The sequence below is a fragment of the Giraffa tippelskirchi genome, chromosome Y, assembly GCF_054371585.1.
Source record: "Giraffa tippelskirchi isolate mGirTip1 chromosome Y, T2T-mGirTip1v1.2.pri, whole genome shotgun sequence".
Classification (NCBI taxonomy): Eukaryota; Metazoa; Chordata; class Mammalia; order Artiodactyla; family Giraffidae; genus Giraffa; species Giraffa tippelskirchi.
Window position 1 is genome coordinate 19,499,916 of NC_137290.1, and position 8,476 is coordinate 19,508,391.

Consider the following 8,476-nt stretch of genomic DNA (forward strand, 5'->3'; position numbering starts at 1 on the left):
GGAGGCTTAATTACTGAGTCCACTTGACCTGAGCCAATGCTGGACAACAACAGAAGCCACTGCAATGAGAAGCCTCAACGCCACAACTAAAGAGTAGCCCCTGCCACCTTAAGCTAGAGAAAGCCCTCATGGAAATGAAAACCAACACATGCAAAGATAAATACATTTTTAAAATATGGCAAAGAAGTGATACAAGAAAACAAGGGAAGTCTGACAAATAGAAGACACAAAGTAAACTGATATCCAAAAAAGCCAAATTTCATCACAATAAATGGGAATAAGGCAAAGTTTCAACGCAAGAGATTTTCTGACAGTTTCTTTTTTCTTTGTTTGTTTAAAGCTGGCTAAATATGAAAGATTCCTAATATATACAACAGTTGAAAAATACACAATAAGAATATATATATATATATATACTGACAATGAAAGCCAATGCAGCTGTACTCAGTATCGTTTAGTTGCTCAATCATGTCCGACTCTTTGTGACCCCATGAATCGCAGCACGCCAGGCCTCCCTGTCCATCACCAACTTTCGGAGTTTACCAAAACACATCTCCATCGAGTCGGTCATGCCATCCAAACATCTCATCATCTGTCTTCGTCTTCTTATCCTGTCCCAAATCCTACGCAGCATTAGGGTCTTTTCCAATGAGTCAACTGTCACATGAGGAGGCCAAAGTATTGGAGTTTCACCTTCAACATCAGACCTTTCAATGAACACTCAGGACTGATTTCTTTTAGGATGGACTGGTTGGATCTCCTTGCAGTCCAAGGGACTCTCAAGAGTCTTCTCCAGCACTACTGTACAAAGGCATCAATTCTTCCGCTCTCAGCTTTCTTCACCGTCCAACTCTCAATCCATACATGACCACTGGGAAAACCATAGCCTTGACTAGACGGAACTTTGTTGGCAAAGAAATGTTTCTGCTTTTAAATATGCTATCTAAATTGGACATAAGCTTCCTTCCAAGGAGGAAGCGTCTTTTAATTTCATGGGGGCCATCACCATCAGCAGTAATATTTGAGCCCCACCCCTAAATAAAGTCTGACACTGTTTTCCCATCTATTTCCCATGAAGTGATGGGACCAGATGCCATGATCTTGATTTTCTGAATGTTGAGTTTTAAGCCAACTTTTTCACTCTCCTCTTTCACTTTCATCAAGAGCCTCTTTAGCTCTTCTTCACTTTCTGCCATAAGGGTGGTGTCATCTGCATATCTGAGGTCATTGATATTTCTCCTGGCAATCTTGATTCCAGCTTGTGTTTCTTGCAGCCCAGCGTTTCTCATGATCTACTCTGCATATAACTTAAATATACAGGGTGACAATAGGCAGCCTTGACGTACACCTTTTGCTATTTGCAACCAGTCTGTTGTTCCATGTCCAGTTCTAACTGTTGCTTCCTGACATGCATACAGGTTTCTCAAGAGACAGGCCAGATGGTCTGGTATTCCCATCTCTTTCAGAATTTTCCCCAGTTTATTACTGTCAAGCAAATGGATTTTAAGGTGAAAAAGCATTACTAAAATTTAGAAGTATAAAAGGATTCATTTGAGCTAAATTTGCAAGTACCTATACAGTCAGCAAAAACAAGACCGGGAGCAGACTGTGGCTCAGATCATGAACTGCTTATTGCCAAATTCAGACTTAAATTAAAGAAAGCAGGGAAAACCACTAGACCATTCAGGTGTGACCTAGATCAAATCCCTTATGAGTATACAGTGGAAGTGACAAATAGACTTAAGGGACTAGGCCTGATAGACAGAGTGCCTGATGAACTACGGACACAGGTTCGTGACATTGTACAGGAGACAGGGATCAAGAAAATCCCCATGGAAAAGAAACACAAAAAAGCAAAATGGCTGTTTGAGGAGGCCTTACAGATAGCTGGGAAGAGAAGAGAAGCAAAAAGCAAAGGAGAAAAGGAAGGATATTCCCATCTCAATGCAGAGTTCCAAAGAATAGCAAGGAGAGATAAGAAAGTGATCAGTGCAAAGAAATAGAGGAAAACAACAGATTGGGAAAGACTAGAGATATCTTCAAGAAAATTAGAGATACCAAAGGAACATTTCATGCAAAGATAGGTTCGATAAAGGACAGCAATGGTATGGACCTAACAGAGGCATAAGATATTTAGAAGAGGTGGCAAGAATACACAGAAGAACTGTACAAAAAAGATCTTCACGACCCAGATAATCACGATGGTGTGATCACTCACCTAGAGCCAGACATCCTGGAATGTGAAATCAAGTGGGCCTTAGAAAGCATAACTATAAACAAAGCTAGTGGAGGTGATGGAATTCCAGTTGAGCTATTTCAAATCCTCAAAGGTGACGCTGTGAAAGTGCTGCACTCGATATGCCAGCACATTTGGAAAACTCAGCAGTGGCCATAGGACTGGAAAAGGTCAGTTTTCGTTCCAATCCCAAAGAAAGGCAATGTCAAAGAATGCTCAAACTACAGCACAATTGCACTTATCTCACATGCTAGTAAAGAAATGCTCAAAATTCTCCAAGCCAGGCTTCAGCAATACGTGAACCGTGAAATTCCAGATGTTCAAGCTGGTTTTAGAAAAGGCAGATGAACCAGAGATCAAATTGCCAATATCCGCTGGATCATCGAAAAAGCAAGAGAGTTCCAGAAAAACATATATTGCTGCTTTATTGACTATGCCAAAGCCTTTGACTGTGTGAATTACAATAAACTGTGGAAAATTCTGAAAGAGATGGGAGTACCAGACCATCTGACGTGTCTCTTGAGAAACCTGTATGCCGGTCAGGAAGCAACAGTTAGAACTGGACATGGAACAACAGACTGATTCCAAATAGGAAAAGGAGTACATCAAGGCTGTATATTGTCCCCCTGCTTATTTAACTTATATGCAGAGTAGATCATGAGAAATGATGGGCTGCAAGAAACACAAGCTGGAATCAAGATTTCCAGGAGAAATATTAATAACCTCAGATATGCGGATGACACCACCCTATGGCAGAGAGTGAAGAAGAACTAAAGAGCCTCTTGATGAAGGTGAAGGAGGAGAGTGAAAAGGTTGGCTTAAGGCTCAACGTTCAGAAAACTAAGATCATGGCATCTGGTCCCATCACTTCCTGGGAAATAGATGGGGAAACAGTGGAAACAGTGTCAGACTTTATTTTTTGGGCTCCAGAATCACTGCTGATGGTGACTGAAATTAAAAGATGCTTACTCCTTGGAAGGAAGGTTATGGCCAACCTAGAAAGCATATTTAAAAGCAGAGACATTACTTGGGCAACAAAAATCCATCTAGTCAAGGCTACGGTTTTTCCACTGGTCATGTATGAATGTGAGAGTTGCACGGTGAAGAAAGCTGAGCACCACAGAATTGATGCTTTTGAACTGTGGTGTTGGAGAAGACTCTTGAGAGTCCCTTGGACTGCAAGGAGATCCAATCAATCCATCCTAAAAGAGATCAACCCTGGGTGTTCATTTGAAGGTCTGATGTTGAAGCTGAAACTCCAATACTTTTGGCACCTCATGCGAAGGGTTGACTCATTGGAAAAGACCCTAATGCTGGGTAGGGTTGGGGGCGGGAGGAGAAGGGGACCACAGAGGATGACATGGTTGGGTGGCATCACTGACTCAATGATCATGGGTTTGGGTGGACTCCAGGAGTTGGTGATGAACAGGGAGGCCTGGAGTGCTGCAATTCATGGGGTTGCAAAGAGTTGGACACGACTGAGAGACTGAACTGAACTGAATAATTAAACAAGAAGAAAAAAAAATCTGCCCTCATAACGAAAACTCACCTCAATGTCTTGTTTGTGCAAAGTCCACAGGAGCAGTGTGTCACTGAATGCAGGCTGAGGGAGTGGATGAGGTAGTCCCCAACAGGGCCAGTTTCTGTCAAATTGACTTTGTGTTGCCAGAGATGCCAGCCAGCAGCTTAAAAAATCGAGAGCTGTCTCTTTGTCTCATTAGCTGCCTATAGAGCTGGAACAGCACCAGGGAAACAGGCGCCCTCTGTCTTGATGCTCTGCCAATCCAAGTACTGTTCTTACCACACAGTCCAAGGTGGCTTCTCAGCCCTCAAGTTCTGCACTCCCCCTGCACCAGGAAAGTAAAGGGGGAGGGGAGAGGGACGGACTCTTCTTCCCTTTAAGAGCACAGCTGACACAGTTCAACATCGCTGTTGCTCAAATCCCAATGGCCAGATTTGTGCATCAGAAAATCACACCTTACCACAAAAGGAGCTGGAAGATGTAGCCTTTATTCTCAGCCACTCCTGCCTAGCGAGGAAACAAACAAATACGGGAGCATTTTCTGAGAGAGAAGGGGAGAACGAATGTAGGGAGCCAGCCAGTAGGCTCCATCACAGCCAGCGGGGGTGGGGGGGCTGTAATTGCCACCCTACCTAATCCCAGGCCTTACCCATTACTCTTTATTTACGAATAAATATTTATTTATTTAATCCTCCAATCCCTCCCCTGACAAAGTGGGCACCATCCCACTTCATTTTATAATGGACATGTTTGAGATTCAGAAAGATTAATTAATTTCTTTAAAGTCACACAGCTGGTACAGGTAAACTGCTATGTGTTTTGCTGCATACACCTGGTAGGAAGGAGGTGGACTTAGGAATATCAAACACTGTTGTTCTGCACCCCTGAGCTGGTTAGAAGAGAGTGGAGTCCACCAAAGAAAACTAGGATACAGCACCCCCATATGACAAGCTCCCCTGAAAATTCCCACCAGTGTCTCAAGCAGCAGCTTCAGCCCGCTAATGAGAAAGTCAGTGTGCCAGCAGCTCTCCCAGCCTGATGGATGGGCCTCATTAGCCCAGGCCATGGGCACCTGAGCAGTGTGAAACACGGTGACAGGACAGGGGGCTTTGGCTGTTCCGGCTGACGGTATTGTTAATATCTCCATTTTAGCAGGTTATTTGTCTCCACCTCTCCACCAGTTGCAAATCCACCTGGGTTCTGCAGCCACCAGGCCTGGCAGGGAGGCTGCTGAGATAGTCTCTTCCCCTTTGCTCATTTCCTCCAGGAAAAATAAATTACATAGTTTAAACAGGGACTGGATTGGCCATGCAGCCACCAACATCCATCTTTGCAGAGAATGAAAGGCTCAGCCAGGCTGAGGGGAGGAGAGTGGGGGAGCTGAAAGGCATTAAAGAGAGGGCATCTGTTGCCCATGATGGATCACTTTTTGCTTCATTTCCAGCACGATTGTCTTTTCCAATGAGTCAACCCTTCACATTAGGTGGCCAAAGTATTGGAGTTTCAGCTTCAACATCAGTCCTTCCAATGAACACTCAGGACTGATCTCCTTTAGGATGGACTGGTTGGATCTGCTTGCAGTCCAAGGGACTCTCAAGAGTCTTCTCCAGCACCACAGTTTAAAAGCATCAAGTCTTCGGAGCTCACCTTTCTTCCCCATCCAACTCTCACGTCCTTACATGACCACTGGAGAAACCATAGCCTTGACTAGATGCACCTTTGTTGGCAAAGTAATGTCTCTGCTTTTAACTATGCTATTTAGTTTGGTCATCACCTTCCTTCCAAGGAGTAAGCTTCTTTTAATTGCATGGCTGCCATCACCATCAGCAGTGATTTTGAAGCTCCCCCACCCCCAAAGTATGACACAATTTCTGCTGTTTCCCCATTTTTCCCCATGAAGTGATGGGACCAGATGCCATGATCTTAGTTTCTAAACTTGTAGAGCTTTAAGCCAACTTTTTCACTCTCTTCTTTCACTTTCGTCAAGAGGCTCTTTAGTTCTTCTTCACTTCCTGCCATGAGGGTTGTGTCGTATGCATATCTGAGGTTATTGATATTTCTCCCGGCAATCTTGACTCCAGCTTGTGCTTCTTCCAGCTTTGACTACCTACCCTTCTATTTGCATGGCCCCAGCCTTCCCCTTCTCTGGCACTTACTTAAATGTCACCCCTCCAGAGAGGCTGTCCTGACCCAGCTATCAAAAGTGTAGAGCCCCCAGAGGCAGGAAAGGGTGTATGGTGCTCCTGGAACCAAATGGACACTGGTATAGTTTCTACCTTGTAGGCATACAACCTCGCAGTGCACGGAACTGGGGGCATTCATGTATATTCATCAAGCACCCTCTATTCACTCAGTAAAAAATTGAAGGCTGGTGACTATCTTGAGCTGGCCTTGAGTATCTTTTAGCTGTAATGAAGACGTAAACACTTGCTCACCTAACAAGATTAGACCTAGGTGTACCTTAGGTTGATTCAGTTGAGTTCAGTTCCGTTCAGTCGCTCAGTCATATCCGATTCTTTGCAACCCAATGAAGCACAGCACACCAGGCCTCCCTGCCCATCACCAACTCCCAGAGTCCACCCAAACCCAGGTACAAAGAGTCAGTGATGCCATCCACATCCATGCATGACCACTGGAAAAACCATAGCCTTGACTAGATGGTGGAGAAGGAGGTGGCACCCTACTCCAGTACTCTTGCCTGGAAAATCCCACGGATGGAGGAGCCTGGTAGGCTTCGGTCCATAGGGTTGCAAAGAGTTAGACACGGATGAGCGAACTCTCACTTTTCACTCCCATGCACTGGACAAAGTAATGGCAATCCACTACAGTGTGCTTGCCTGCAGAATCCCAGGGACGGCAGAGCCTGGTCGGCTGCCGTCTATGGGGTCGCACAGAGCCGGGCATGCCTGATGCGACTGAGCAGCAGCAGCAGCAGACCAGACAGACGTTTGTTGACAAAGTAACATCTCTGTCTTTTAATATGCTGCCTAGGCTGCTCATAACACTCCTTCCCAGGACTAAGTGTTTTTTAATTTCATGGCTGCCATCACCATCTGCAGTGTTGTTTCAGTTGGTCCAAAAATTCATCAAGCATCCCTATCCGTCAGACCTCCTGTCCTGCCTCTTGAGAAATCTGTATACAGGTCAGGATGCAACAGTTAGAAATGGACATGGAATATCAGACTGGTTCCAAATAGGAAAAGGAGTACGTCAAGGCTTTAATTTGTCCCCCTACTTATTTAACTTGTATGCAGAGTACACCAAGAGAAACGCTGGGCTGAAGGAAGCACAAGATGGAATCAAAATTACCAGGAGAAATATCAATAGCCTCAGATACGCAGATGACACCCCCTATATGGCAGAACCTGAAGAAGAACCTAAGAGCTTCTTGATGAAAGTGAAAGAGGAGAGTGAAACAGTTGGCTTGAAGCTCAACATTTAGAAGCCTTAGATCATGGCATCTGGTCCTATCACTTTATGGCAAACAGATGTGGAAACCGTAGAAACATTGGCTGACTTTCTTTTGCTGGACTCCAAAATCACTGAAGATGGTGACCGCAGCCATGAGATTAAACAACGCTTACTCCTTGGAAGGAAAGTTATGACCAACCTAGACAGCATATTAAAAAGCAGTGAAGTTATTTTGCCAACAAAGTTCTGTTCAGTCAAGGCTATGGTTTTTCCAGGGGTGGTGTAAACAAGTGAGAGTTGGAGTATAAAGAGGGCCGAGCGCAGAAGAATTGATGCTTTTGAACTGTGGTGTTGGAGAAGCCTCTTGAGAGTCCCTTGGTCTGCAAGGAAATCCAACCAGTCCATCCTAAAGGAGATCAGTCCTGGGTGTTCACTGGAAGGACGGATGTTGAAGCTGAAACTCCAATACTTTGGCCACCTCAGGCGAAGAGCTGATTCACTAGAAAAGACCCTGATGCTGAGAAAGATTGAGGGCGGGAGGAGAAGGGGTCGGCAGAGGATGACCTGGTTGGATGGCATTACTGACTCTATGGACATTGGCTTGGGTGGACTCCGGGAGTTGGTGATGGACAGGGAGACCTGGTGTGCTGTGGTTCACAGTGTCTTAATTCGTCATATAACACAGAGTGACTGAAGTGTATTGATGACTAAATGGTGATACGGTGAGGTGGACGGATGGATGCTTGTCTGGATGTGTGAGTGGTTGTATGGTGAGATGGAAAGTTGGATAGATGCTTAAGTGGATGAATGAGTGGCTAAATGGATGGATGAGTAATGGAATGGGTAGGTGGATAGAATGACTAATGGTTGATGGGTGATTGATAGTAATACTGCGATGGTTGGATATGTAGTTGCAAGAATGGTATAATGGTTAGATAGACAGATAGTTAAATGAAGGTAAAGAATCCCTCGAGTTAGCTGGCAAAAACACGGATGAACCTCACTGTAATCTGCTGAATTAGTTTCTTCTAATGAGTGTAAATGTTGTACTGAATGAATTGACTTCTGGCTCGAGAAGAAAGAGACTGCAGCAGAACCATCCAGGGAATCAGTCATGTGCTCCTGGATCCTCCCTGTTTTCTCATTGTTTGATAACCTAGGCACCTCGGTACCCACTTTTAACCACGTGCTATCCACTCGTCCCTTCCAGCCACCATCACACCTGCTGTCAGATAGAGAACAGAGTTGTAGTTGCCAAGGATGGAGGGGATAGGGATGGGCTGGGAATCTGGGGTTGGTAGATGCAA